At 43.9% G+C, this 12,503-nt stretch overlaps 1 protein-coding gene and 1 long non-coding RNA gene across 10 annotated transcripts in view; one reads left to right on the top strand and one right to left on the bottom strand.

Moving 5' to 3' along the window:
* The window catches only part of LOC134470707 (uncharacterized), a 48,272-nt gene extending 45,661 nt beyond the window's left edge, over positions 1-2,611 (bottom strand). For 5 of the 7 annotated variants that reach the window (XR_010039794.1, XR_010039796.1, XR_010039795.1 and 2 more), the window contains exon 1: positions 2,429-2,611. This is a non-coding gene — a long non-coding RNA (uncharacterized LOC134470707). Of the gene's footprint in view, positions 1-2,328 lie in introns of all 7 variants that reach the window. The other 2 variants (XR_010039800.1, XR_010039797.1) reach the window with 2 other exon arrangements.
* The window catches only part of Abca3 (ATP binding cassette subfamily A member 3), a 57,860-nt gene that overhangs the window by 1,893 nt on the left and 43,464 nt on the right, over positions 1-12,503 (top strand). The window contains exons 1-2 of one of the 3 annotated variants that reach the window (XM_005007436.4): positions 2,678-2,946; positions 10,893-10,997. The gene's annotated coding sequence lies outside the window, so the exon portion shown is untranslated. Of the gene's footprint in view, positions 1-2,677; positions 2,947-10,774; positions 10,998-12,503 lie in introns of those variants that run through there. The other 2 variants (XM_003478485.5, XM_063226318.1) reach the window with 2 other exon arrangements.

Below are 12,503 nucleotides of genomic sequence, written 5' to 3'. Positions count from 1 at the left end.
AATTTAAATCTATGAAAAATCAGAACCTGTTCACAAGCCAGGCGTGGTAACACATGTCTATAATCCCAGCACTCAGGAGGATGAGGCAGAAGGATCACCATGAGTTCAAGACTACCCTAGGCTACCCACTGAGTTTAAGACTAGCCTGGACTACAGGCTGTCTCAAAACAAACAAACAAACAAAAAGAAATAATGACAACCCTGTTCACAGAAATAATAGCAGAAAACTTTCCCAGTGTGGAAAAAGAATTTGACATACAGATAAGTGAGGAATATAATAGTCAAGACTGCAGAAACTCAACATAAGAACGGAACACTAAAAGTTGTTAGAAAAAAGAAACAAACCACCTATAAAAGGAAACTCATCAGAATCACAGCAGACTTCTCAATACAAATCTTTTACTTAAGCAGAGTTTGGAGTGAAATATTTCAAGCCCTAAAAGAAAAAAATCCTCCAACCCAGATTGACTTACCCTGGAAAATTATCTTTCAAAATAGGTGAAGAAATAAGATACTTCCATGACTTAAAAAAAATCTGAAGAAATTCGTGATCACCAAACCAGTACTCCAAAAAGTTCTAAAAAATAGTCTAGAAAAAAGATAACAAAGACAATAATCCCAAGAATCCAAATAGAATTAGTCCATCAGGGAAAGCAAGCAAAAATAAAAGGAAAAGAAAGGAAACTGACAACAGGAAAATAGTACGTTGATGAGGACAAGTCAAAACTTATCAGTTACAATCATCAATGTAAAGGTCTCAAATTACCAATAAAAAGAAACAGATTGGAAGAATGGATCAAGAAAAAAGATCCAACAATATGCTGAATGTGAGAAACACATTTAAATAAAAAAGAAACACCTGGACTAAAAGTCAAAGAACAGAAAACAATACTTCATGAAACAGCAACCTGGAAAAAAGCAGGGGTAGCTATTCTATTGAATTTCAAACCAAGACTGATTAGAAGAATCAAAGAAATGGCAAGAACTGGTTTTTAAAGACAAAAAACTAAGGGAGAGGCAGGCTGAAGACAAGTCCAAGTCCATCAGGTTCATACAGTTTTCTAGCGATGAGTAGTGAAGGGAGGATTTACACTTAAGGAATGATGCAGAGAAAGGGTTTTTGAGATGTTTGCAGCACATTAATAATCCATCCCTTGCTGTATTTGCTTTTTTTCTACATGTTTATTATAGCCATTCTCAATTATACTATCATTTATTTGGCAATATGCACTAAGCATTATGACAAAATGCTTAAAGAGACATTTTTCTTATTTCACCTTCAAAAACAAAAAGGCAAAACAAACAAAAAAATTTTTTTTGACGTTGCTATGGTCAGGTCAGTTTTAGGGCCAGGAAACTGAAGTTCACTAGTTAAGGGATCTGGCCAAAACTTGAAGTCAGGCCTCTGTCAATCTATTCAACAAACACTGGGCAAGAGCCTCCTCTGTTCAAGGCCTGCTGAACTAGCAACATGCAAAGTAAAAGCGCTTCCCACCTTCTGGGCTCACCAGGCCAGCCAACTCCACCTTCATCGAGTAAGAAGCTGTGAAGCTGTGATCACAGTGACACCCACAGCACTCAGTCCTGCCTCACATAGTCTGGGAGCAAGGGATCCTCTCAGGGCTAGGGCTCAAGGATGACTGGACAGGCCTGCCTTCGACAACTGCTGGTCTCCTGTGGTGCCAGACACCACAGTACTCTGGCTTAGCCCTGGCACACCCCTTATCCTAACCCTTCCTTCCTAAGCAGACCCTGACTATTCACCTTTCCCCTGGAAATCTCGGCCCCTACTCCCTCTACCCCAATCCTAAACTCTTCCAGTCAACCAGAAGACACCTCACCCTAACTACTGGCTTTGGGAAGGTTTTTCTGCCCTTGTCATCCAGGACCTGGCTCTGCTTAGGCCAAAACAAGGCAAAGGCTACCCTGCGTTGGCGGGCTGGGGAGGGAGCGCAAACCTGGGGGCAGGGCTTAAAGACACAGCGAAGAATGAGAAGGAAAAATGGTCATTGAAAGCGAACCGTGGTTGTAACTACTTTAAACTCATGTAGCCACCATGATTCTTATCAGGCCTGGGCATCACGGGATCTATCCTACACGCAGAACCACAGCCTCTCGCTCCCGCCTCTCCTGCTGAAAACGCGCACAGAGGCGGCACACTGCGCAAGCGAGAACCGACACCTGGCGACCGGGCTGGGCCGTGGAGGCGACGCACTGCGCACGCCTAGTGAGGTGCAGCGCCCGCCTGATTTATGCGACATGTATGAAATTGCCCGGGCCAAGGATGTCAAACCTTGTTAACTGCAACACAAATACAAACCCACTTACTTATGGAAAAGTGCCAACATTGCAATTAAACCTAGTTGCTCAGGTTTAATTGGCTCACGTGCCGTGAGAGAGCTCCGCTTGTTCACTACAGCATACGTACGTAGTACGGATTCTCCACCACTGGTCTAGACACGTAATCCGGAGGAGTGAGGTGGCAGGTGGCACATGCGCTATCTGCCGCGCCCTCTGCCAGACCTGGGTGATACACGCGGGAGGTACCGCGCAGGTGCAGGATCCCGAGCGTTTCCGCGGGATTGGCCCATTGCACACGCGCGATCGTGGCGCCCTCCGCTAGATAAAGGCGCTGTGCACAGAGCAGGACGCAGGCGCAGATTTCAGAGGGCTGGGGCGGCGAAGGACGCCGCCGGTGGCCAGTCACCTGCAGGGCGGGCCCATCGCGCACGCGCGAGCCGGCGCTCCCTCTGCAGGAGTCTGGGCTGTGGGGTGCATCGGTCCGCGGTCGTAGGTCTTTGGAGCCCCCTCCCCGCAGGACGGACTTGCACTTGTCACTGCTGCTGCTGCATCTGTGAAGCTGGAGCGGAACTACGAGGAGGCCGAGGGAGGGGACCCTGTGAGAGGGCCAAGCGCCAGCCCCAGTCGCCCCGGCGCTGAGGCTCGGTGAGTACCTCTGGGACTCGCCGTTCGCCTTGGGGACTTCGCTTCCGCGCCCCACCCTAGATGGCCGACCGCTGCCCAACCTGGTGGACCAAGAACCATGCCCCTGACCTACCCTCATGGCGCCGCAGCTCTGGGTGTGTCTCCGATGTGCAGTGCCAGGGCCTCCCATGAGTGCCTCTATGCGACCCCGAGTGGTTGGACAAATAGCCAGTCCAGCTCTCCTGCCCCCACTGCAGAGGGCCAGGCTTGCCGTTAGCTCCCGGCGGCTTTGCCGAGTTTGGGTCTGGCTCCGCACTGTCCCACCGACTTCATTCCATTACCTTGAGCCTCAGAGCTGGTTTATTGGGGGTCAGAGGGTTCTTGGTCAGAGATGTGGGCTGGCGACGCCCCTGCCTAGGGGGCAGGGTGGGGAAACACTGTGTACGCGCCTGGCCTGCTGACAGAGCGCCATAGCACAGGTGCTGGGGCCGTGTGCCTGCTTGTGCAGGGCTGCTTTCCGCACCTAGTCCTAGGCAGGTGCTCCTGGCTGTGCTGCAGGCGTGAATGCCCTGTTGCTTTCCTGTGCGTGGCACTGCTAGGGCTGGCCTCTGAGGGTAGTATTTCTGCCTGACCCTTCCCTCCTGTTCTAGGACTTTCGTAAAGCATAGATGCATCTTGTGAATGTTTGTATTCTTGGCATATAACAAGCCCTCAGGAAATCCTCCTGGAATATATGGCCGAGACCCTGTATCAGTGTGGAGACCTAGTAGCAGTGTGGAGATCCAGGCAGGAGTAAAAGGGTTAGTTCCACTTTCCTTAGCAACCCTGCCATTTCATTCAGAAAGTTTTAGTGCTGTCGTTGGTAAATTTAAAAAGACTAAGATCATATTTAAAAGCTTCATGAGAAATGCAAGAAAAAAGGGATAAATCAGCAAAAATGGAAGCCGTGGGAATCTCTCTCATCCATGTTTTTTTGTTTTATTTTGTTTTGTTTTGTTTTTTTCCTTTTTCTTTTACAACTTCTTGGTGGGGTGGTACTAGGAATCAAATTCAGGACCTCACGCTTGTCAGGCAGGTGCTGTGCCACTGAAATAAATCCCCAACCTGAGAATTGTTTTTTTTAATTCAACCCTCACTGTGGCTGACAGGGATGCCATCTTTCCCTCTCTAGGGTGACCTACCACCATTCTCATGAGACGACCTTTTAGAGCAGGAATGAGAAACTGTTGTTTTTTCATAAGCCATTGGCCTTCCCCAGCCATGCTAGGCAGTCTCATGGGAACAGAGGAAGCCCAGATTAAACATCAAGTTTTCGGTTTCTCCTCCAACTCTGTTTCCTGCAAAAGCCGGAAACTCCTCAGCTGTGAATCTGTCTTGGGGCAACATTCTAGAATTCTGCGGTCTGCCCATCACTGCTCTAATGGGCAGAGCTCTGGATAATCAAAAATAATTGGGCATGATTCTTGCTCTTGAGGACATTACAGTGGAGCTAAAAGGATGATATATTCACAAGTAACTGTGGCATAAGGCAGAATGAGATATCACAGTATATGCCTGTGTCCAGAAAGGGTGCCACAGGTTTCAGAGGTGGAGGAAAGGTGACTTCAACAGGAACAGGTCTGAACCCACACTACATAATTGGAACTGGCCAGTGAAACGTTTCCAAGTGAAGACGAGAGCTCAGAATCTCTGAAAGGTGTGGCATCAGGTATCTGTTCCTGCCTGAAAGCACCCCAAAAGATTCTGTTGTGCCACCAAGACAAAGAACCCTTACACTAGGCTTATCAGAGTGCTTTATGGTGAACCAGGAAGCATAAAGATAATAGATAGGTTTTAATAGGTAGAGCAAGATATTGGGTGATTTTTAAGCAGATAAGAGTGCTGGAGACCCACAACCTGTGGAAAAAAGAAAGACCTCTTGTTTCATCCTTGCTGGTAGTGCCCTTTTATCCTGGATGGCTCAAGACATCAGGGAGATAACATTGTAATAAGCCATGCTTGTTACAGAACATCCATAGTTACTTCTCTCTAGGGATTCTTGATGCCTCATTATTTCGTTTCCTACACCTAAGAAGGCAGAAAGGCTTGCTGGTCAGGGAACAGGACCAAGGTCACAGCAAGGGTAAGGGAAGCAGGCAGCAATGCAGACATTGTGGCAGTGTTTTCCAAGAGTCCTCTTTGGTCCAAAGTAGACGTTGCTGACCTCCACTAGAATCTTATGGTCCTAGAGATGCTACCATTTCCAGCCCTGGATGGAGCGCAGGTGGTAGTAAGTATGCCTCCAGAGATCTGGGTCGCTACTTGGACTGAAGAACAGACCATCCAGCCTCAGACCTGGCCCTCCTGGAGCTCAAGGACAATGACTTCGACTTGTAGATTTCTGCCTGCTTCATCTTCACAGGGGCCCCTTGTAAACAAGTTGTGCTCAATGTGTTTTCTTGTGCTCTCCTGTATAAAAGAGTTGTGTACTCCCATATTACTTTTTAATGATAAATTATAGCCATATGTTACTGTCCTGACACTACAGATGTAGAAATATACACAAATATGAGCCTTTTAAAAAAATGAAAGGTGAAGTAAAAATAATTATTTTTTTTCAACACATTGCTGATACAAATACTGTCATAAGCATGCTTTTAAAAATGAAAGTCATGGGGGCTGGGGATTTAGCTCAGCGGCATAAGCGCCTGCTTGCAAGCAGGCAGTCGTGAGTTCGATCCCTGGTACCGATAAAAACGAAAAAGACAAAAAAAAAAATTAAAAATGAAAGTCATGTTAGCAGATCTACCCTCTTTATAAACTCTTGGTGAAACCTAAGTTCCAGCATTTGAAAGCCTGATTCTAAGTTCTGTTTTTTAAAGATAACAGTAAGTCCCTAACAAACAAGTTCTAGTCAGGGAGGACGTTCGTTAAGTCTGATTTATTGGTAAATCCAACAAAATGAGTCTTATTTACCTTTGACACAGATATACAATATAAAGCATAAAAAATCAAGCCCACACACAAAAATATTGTACACTATCATACTGTAAACACACAGCAGCATAACTGTGACAATGTCTGGCAGATGTGAGCTACATTCACAATTGCTTCACACCTACAAGTGTTAATAATGTGAATTCTGTTCATATTTGTGAAAGTTTGCAACTCAAATGTTTATGAGGGAATTACTGTATTTATTTAAATTTTGTGGTACTGGAGTTTGAACTCCAACCCTTCTATGTCCTGGACAGGTGCTCTACCACTGAGCTACAGCCCCATTTTTTTTTTTTTTTTTTTGGTACTAAGAATCAAACTCAGGGCCTCATGCTTGGTAGGCAGGCACTGTGCCACTGAGCTATATCCCTAGCCCCATAATTTTATTTTTTGTTTGTTTTGAGTGCCAGGAATTGAACTCAGAACCTTGTGCTTACCAGAAAGGCTCTATGCTGCTGAGCTGCATCCTCAACCCTAAAATTTTATTTTATTAAAGGGACTCACTAAATTGTCCAGGTTAGCTTTACACTTGGTGATCCTCCTGCCTCAGCCTCCCATATAGCTGGGATTATAGGCATGCACCACCATACCTACATAAAAGTTCTGTTTATTTCAGTTCACAATTCTTGTGCATTTACAGGTAAACACGATAGGCTTCACGCATAGACTATGATTTGGGGTCAGAGAATATATTTGTTTTTGAGTCTCATTCATCAATCATAAAAGACCTTGAAGAAATGGGGCAGATATGTGTTTTGAGGCTGTCACGGAAAGTGGAGAGTCTAGTTTCCAAGGATTTTTTGTATGCTTAGGTGGATGGTACTCTTGTAGAATCACTGGTATCTTAGTTGCTTTCTTCATTGCTAGGAAAAATATCCAAAGGAAAAGAGGTTAATTTTGACTCACATTTTTTAGAGGTTTCAGTCTGTGGTTATCAGGCTCCAATGCAGAAAGGCATGGCAGAAGGCCCTGCGTGGAGGAAAAGCTACTGACATCATGGCAGGCAGGAGACAAAGAAAGGAGCCAAGGAGGGAGATAAAAAAAAAAACATCTTGTGTTATGTTAGGCAGTATATTAGTCATGTTCCTATTATTGTAACAAATATCTGAGGTAAATGAACTTAGAAAGAGTAAAAGTTTACTTTGGCTCCAGTTGTAGAGGTTTCAGCCCATGATCAATTGCCCCATTGCCTTTGGGACTATACATCATGTTAGGGAATGCTCACCACAGCTACTCACCTCATGGTCAGGAAGCAAGAGAGAAAGAGAAGCTGGTTGGAGTCCCACTCTCCCCTTCAAGCACTTACTCCCAGTGACCTAAACACCTCCCATTATGCTCCACCTCCTAAAGCTTCCCTTACAGCCAAATTGGGGACGTGGCTAGATCTTTGGGAGATACTTGGATTCCATGCCATAACATATGTGCATAAATGTTTTGTTCCTAGCCAGATTATTTCAAAAAGCCATAAAACTCACTATTGTCACAACATTGTGGCTGTTTATTCAGAAGAAAAAGCTGACACATTCCTGCAGTCATTAAAAAAAGAAGTCTTGAAAGGCAAAAAAAAAAAAAAAAAAAAGTCTTCAGCTGGACATTATGGTGTAAGTCTTCAATCCCAGCCACTTGAGAAGCTGAGCAAGTTAAAGGCCAGTCTGAGCAACTGAGTGAGACCTAGTCTCAAAATGTAAAAATTGCTAGAGAAGGGCCGGGGATTTAGCTCAGCGGCATGAGTGCCTGCCTGGCAAGCACAAAGTCTTGAGTTTGATTCTTGGTACCAAAAAAAAAAAAAAAAACCACTAGAGATAATAGCTCAATGTGAAGACACTGGGTTCATTTCCCAGTACCCCACCCCCACCCCCGCCACTGCCAAAATTACTGTGGTCACTTCCTGGATTGTTGCAAAATACTGTAAAACTTTGACTAAGTATCGTTTTGTTTTGTTTTTAATTAACCACAAGCATGAAAACTCCAGCATGTCTAAGGTGTTTAAGTAAATTCATAAGTGAGAGCCCATCATCGCCCCAGCCCCTGTGTCACAGGATCCTTCTCTGTCTGAGTGCCAAGGCTGACAGGCCAGCGGAATGCCAGAATCCATCTATTGAATATTAGTAGGGGCCAGCACAAGCACTTGCCTGACAATCACAAGGTCATGAATTTGATTCCTGGTACAAAAAAATCCTCTAAATATTAGTAAATCTGATCTTTTCTCGTTTTTAAAGAAAAATGCTTACAAATAGGATTTCTCATTCTATCACTCATATGCTGTCTCACCCTACATGGAGACCACTGGTAGGATTCAGAGATGGGAACCATACTCTATAAACGTACTGCTCTTGTCAGTGCTCTCCCCCCTTTTATATTATTTATTGGTGTTTGTGCATTTCATCTGCAGAACCCATCAAATCAAACATTTTCAAATATTTACTATGTGTGCCACCCTATCCCCCAAAAGATCATGTACTGGGTAAAAAAAAAATTTTTTTTGTCTTTTTCCTTTTTATCGGTACCAGGGATCGAACTCATGACTGCCTGCTTACAAGGCAGGCGCTTATGCCGCTGAGCTAAATCCCCAGCCCTGGGTAAAAATTTGAGCAAAGCTACACAGACTCTGGCATTACTTAACGTGGGGATATGCCCATGGTCTTGGTGACATGAAACTGGGTCTGCTTTATTTTCTGACTCATTCTCTGCTACTGCTGCCCCCCACCATGTCTATGTGCAGTTTTCAAAATGAACAGCTATTTCCTGCATATGCCCTTTGTTTCTGCATGATCTTATGATCCGCTCCTCACTCAAGATTGGTCTCTGCCTGCCTGCCTGTCTGTCTGTCTCTGTCTTCTCAGAACCATGTGATACTGTTCTATCTTCATTTATAGCACTTACAAGACTTACAAGCATTCCTAGACTGTGAGCTCCTTCTATTGAGAATATTATTGTTTTCATTAGCACCTAGTACTGTTTCCCATCACACAGTAAGCATTTAGTAAATGTTTGTTGAATGAATAGATGCTTTTTGTCTTGTGTATCATAAATGCCACAGAAGCTACCAGCAAATGTTAATTAAGCACCTATCATGCTTTCTTCAGCAGGCACACACAGAGACCTTTGATCCTAGCTGACTGTTTTGGGTTCCTTAAGTCCTAAAAACATTTCATTCAGGGCAAGGTGAGATCTTGCCCTGGAGGAAAAGCACCGAGCATGGCCAGTGCTGGGTTTCACACCTGTGGTAAAGTGAGCAGAGCCATGGTCCCTGAGTCTTTGGAAAACCTTAGGAGATCTGGCCATGCCTTTATAGAGGCTGGCTCTTTGCTCAAGGTGCACTTGTTCTGAGGAACACATGGCATGCTGGCTCTCCTGTCTTGCCTGGAGCCGTGTATACTCCTGTGAATTGGTCTGGAGCCTTACCCAGACCAATTACCTCCCACTGTCACTGTCACTGCCACCACCATAGATCTAGAAGCATTGACATACACACAGACATAAGAACTTCATTTGAATGAGATAATAGAAATTAAATGGCAGGGCTGGGAGTATACCTTATGGTAAAGCATTTACATGTGTGAGGCCCTGGATTCAATCCCCAGCATTTCAGAGGGAAGAAAGGAGAGGATGGCAAATTCATACCCATAAGCAAAAGAATCACAGAGAGGGAAAGAGAGAGAGAGAGAGAGAGAGAGGGAAATGGAGGTGTTTGGGATTCCTCCAGCTTGCTGCTGAGCAGAGCACCCGGTGCACTCATGACCTGGCATCACCTGTAGCTCCCAAACTAGTAACAGTGATGGGAAAGATATTTCGAGAGAAGTCCTATATGCCACCAAGAGAGTTCTTAAGAGATTAGGAGCCCACATTATGCACTCACTCTATACCCATTCCATTGCTCCATCTAAAAAGCAAACATTGAAATACTCAACACCTTGTGTAATGTTTAATACTTTAACAGTAAGCACACTTTTTAGTAGGGAATCTGAGGGGAATCTGCCATCCCCTTCCTGTTTTTGCCCCCAGAAGGAGTGAGGTAAGACCTCTTCAGTGAGATGTTCTTAGTACACTTATGGCAGCTTCACATTGCAAATGGCCTAATCTCTGTTTGCTGTAAAGCTGCTGTAAAGTAGCTGGTGGGGCCCCAGGGCTGGTTCTGAATCTCAGCCATCACCACTTCTGGGGATTCTGCTACCAATGTTGAGTGTTTTAAGGAACTTTAACTTCCTTCTCTGTGAATTTCATAACCAGAAAGCTTTCCAGATTTTGTAACCCAGGATCTCCTTTAAATTCCTTTGCCCAAACAGAACAGACACAAATGTAGCTCATTGAGACCTTAGTTAAGTTTCAGAGACTTAGTTGAGGCCTGGCAAGGACAAAGCAACAATTAGGGTGCTAGGTTACACCAGAGCAAATAAAATCTCTGTTGAGATGCTGGGGCTAAGGAATACTTTTTTCCTATTGATCTCTAATCTTGCATTCTAGGCATGATATATAAAAACATAAGAAGGATGATCACTATCTGTAGGATACACAGGACAGAGAGATTAGATACATAGTGACTGAGAACACAGATTTGTAGATTAAAACAGGCCAATGTCTGAACTAACCCTGCAGCTTCAGTTCTGTGTGAGCTTGATTTTCGTCCATCAAGTATGATGTTAGCAGAAGCCAGAACCATATTAAAGGCTACCAAAATGTGGAGCTGATGAGTGTCAAAGTCTCATACACACAAGTTTCTTGTCTTCATGTACCAGGAAAGAACCAAGCACCGCCCCATTCTGTGTGCTATCAGATCTGCTGCCTTAAGTAATATATTTGCAATCCATTTTGCTCTTTTACTTTCTAACTTGATAAGAGGTGTTTTGTGCTTATTTTTCCATTTGTGCTCAAGTACCCTCCATCTGCCCAGAGGTGCCAGAAAGTCATGCCTGTGAGCCGCAGATTCTTCCTGATGTTCCTCGAGGCCTCAGCACTCCTGAACCCCAAAAGCTCCCTGCTGCTCTCCATAGGTTTGCTGGTCCCACCCCGAAGCCCTCTGTGGAGCACCACCCTCACCTGGCTAGTTCGCCCATAGCCCCAAGGAGGACCTGTGGCCAGCCCCACCTGGGACTCATGTAAGTTGGGGAGTAGGAGAGTGGACAGGATGTCCTTCACTGCCTTGAGGGGTAGAATGGGGAAGGGGATACTTCCTTTCTTGATCAGATTTTTTATGAAAAGGAAGCTACTTCTTTAATCAAACTGTTACCTTTTTATATTCCTGTCTTGGTGGGAAAGAAAATTAATCTCAGCCCAGACCAGATACCGGTTTGAATTGGCCTTGACCAAAGGCACTCCATTCCCTTCTCACCTAAACCACTTCTGGAAACCTTTTCACACCACAGAATTAGTGTATGTCATTAACTCACTGCTTCTTTATTAATTTCCAGCTGATTTTAAGATTTTTTTCCACCTTATTACATTTATTTATTTATTTATTATTTGGCACTAGGAATAGAGCCCAATGCCTCATACACACTAGGTGAGAGCTCTGCCAGTGAGCCACATACCAACCTTTACTGATTTTTTTTTTAAAAAGAGTTGAGATAATTAAGTTGTCACTTAATACGACTTTACACTTTACACCATTTTACCTTTTTCACATGTTAACCATATGGCTAATTAAACTCATATATTAGTTTGTAACTAGTTTCTTAACTACCTTTGAAAATACAAATCCTGAGTAGTATTAGATATCAGCAGCTTTAAAAAAGGGAAATTGTTTTAATGTTTTTTAAATTTTATTTTAAAGAGGGGAAAAAACAGACCAGAAAGAAAAACGAGACAAACAAGAACAAAAACACATATAGTAGGGCTAGGGATTTAGCTCAGCAGCATAAACACCTGCCTTGCAAGCCGGTGATCGTGAGTTCAATCCCCAGTACTGATAAAAAAAAAAAGAATAAAACACATATAGTAGTTTTAGTATTTAAAAGAGAAAGAGAGGGGAAGAGAGCAAGTAGTGCTACCAAGGGCCTTAGTGTAGATTATTTGGAACTGACTAAAATCAAAAGTAACAGGTCATTTAAAAAAGTAATACTAATTATCTGGGCATGGTGGTGCAGGCCTGTAATCCCAGCACTCACGAGGTTGAGGCAGGAGGATCCTTGTGCGTTTGAGACCATTCTTGTCTACAAAGTGAGCTCAAGGCCAGCCTGAACTGCATAGTGTGTCAAAAAGACAACAACAACAAAACAGTAATAATAACTGGGTATGGTGGTGCACAACTGTAATCCCAGCATTTGGGAGCTGAGGCAGAGGGATCACTGCAAATTCAGGACCAGCCTAGGCTGCAAAGTGAGCTCAAGTCCAGCCTGAACAGCATAAGATCCTATCTCAATAAAGGCCAAGTGATAATAATAATAATAATCCCCTGACCATGAGTCATGTTGATAGTGGTGTTAGTCAATTCATTAATAAATTATTCACTAACTATACTCTACTTTCCTACCCTGTCTGGTGTTTGGTGTTTAGTTAGTATTAAACTTAAACATGGAGTTAATTAACTAACTACCCAACCATGAGTCACAAGGTTTTTCCCCATTTGGAGGATGTTGGGATGGGAAGTGTTCTTCTGTTTACCT

This window comes from Cavia porcellus, unplaced genomic scaffold (assembly GCF_034190915.1).
Source record: "Cavia porcellus strain 051 isolate PalLab524CR breed Dunkin Hartley unplaced genomic scaffold, mCavPor4.1 scaffold_16, whole genome shotgun sequence".
NCBI classification, from domain to species: Eukaryota; Metazoa; Chordata; class Mammalia; order Rodentia; family Caviidae; genus Cavia; species Cavia porcellus.
This window is presented reverse-complemented; position numbering and strand designations above follow the sequence as displayed.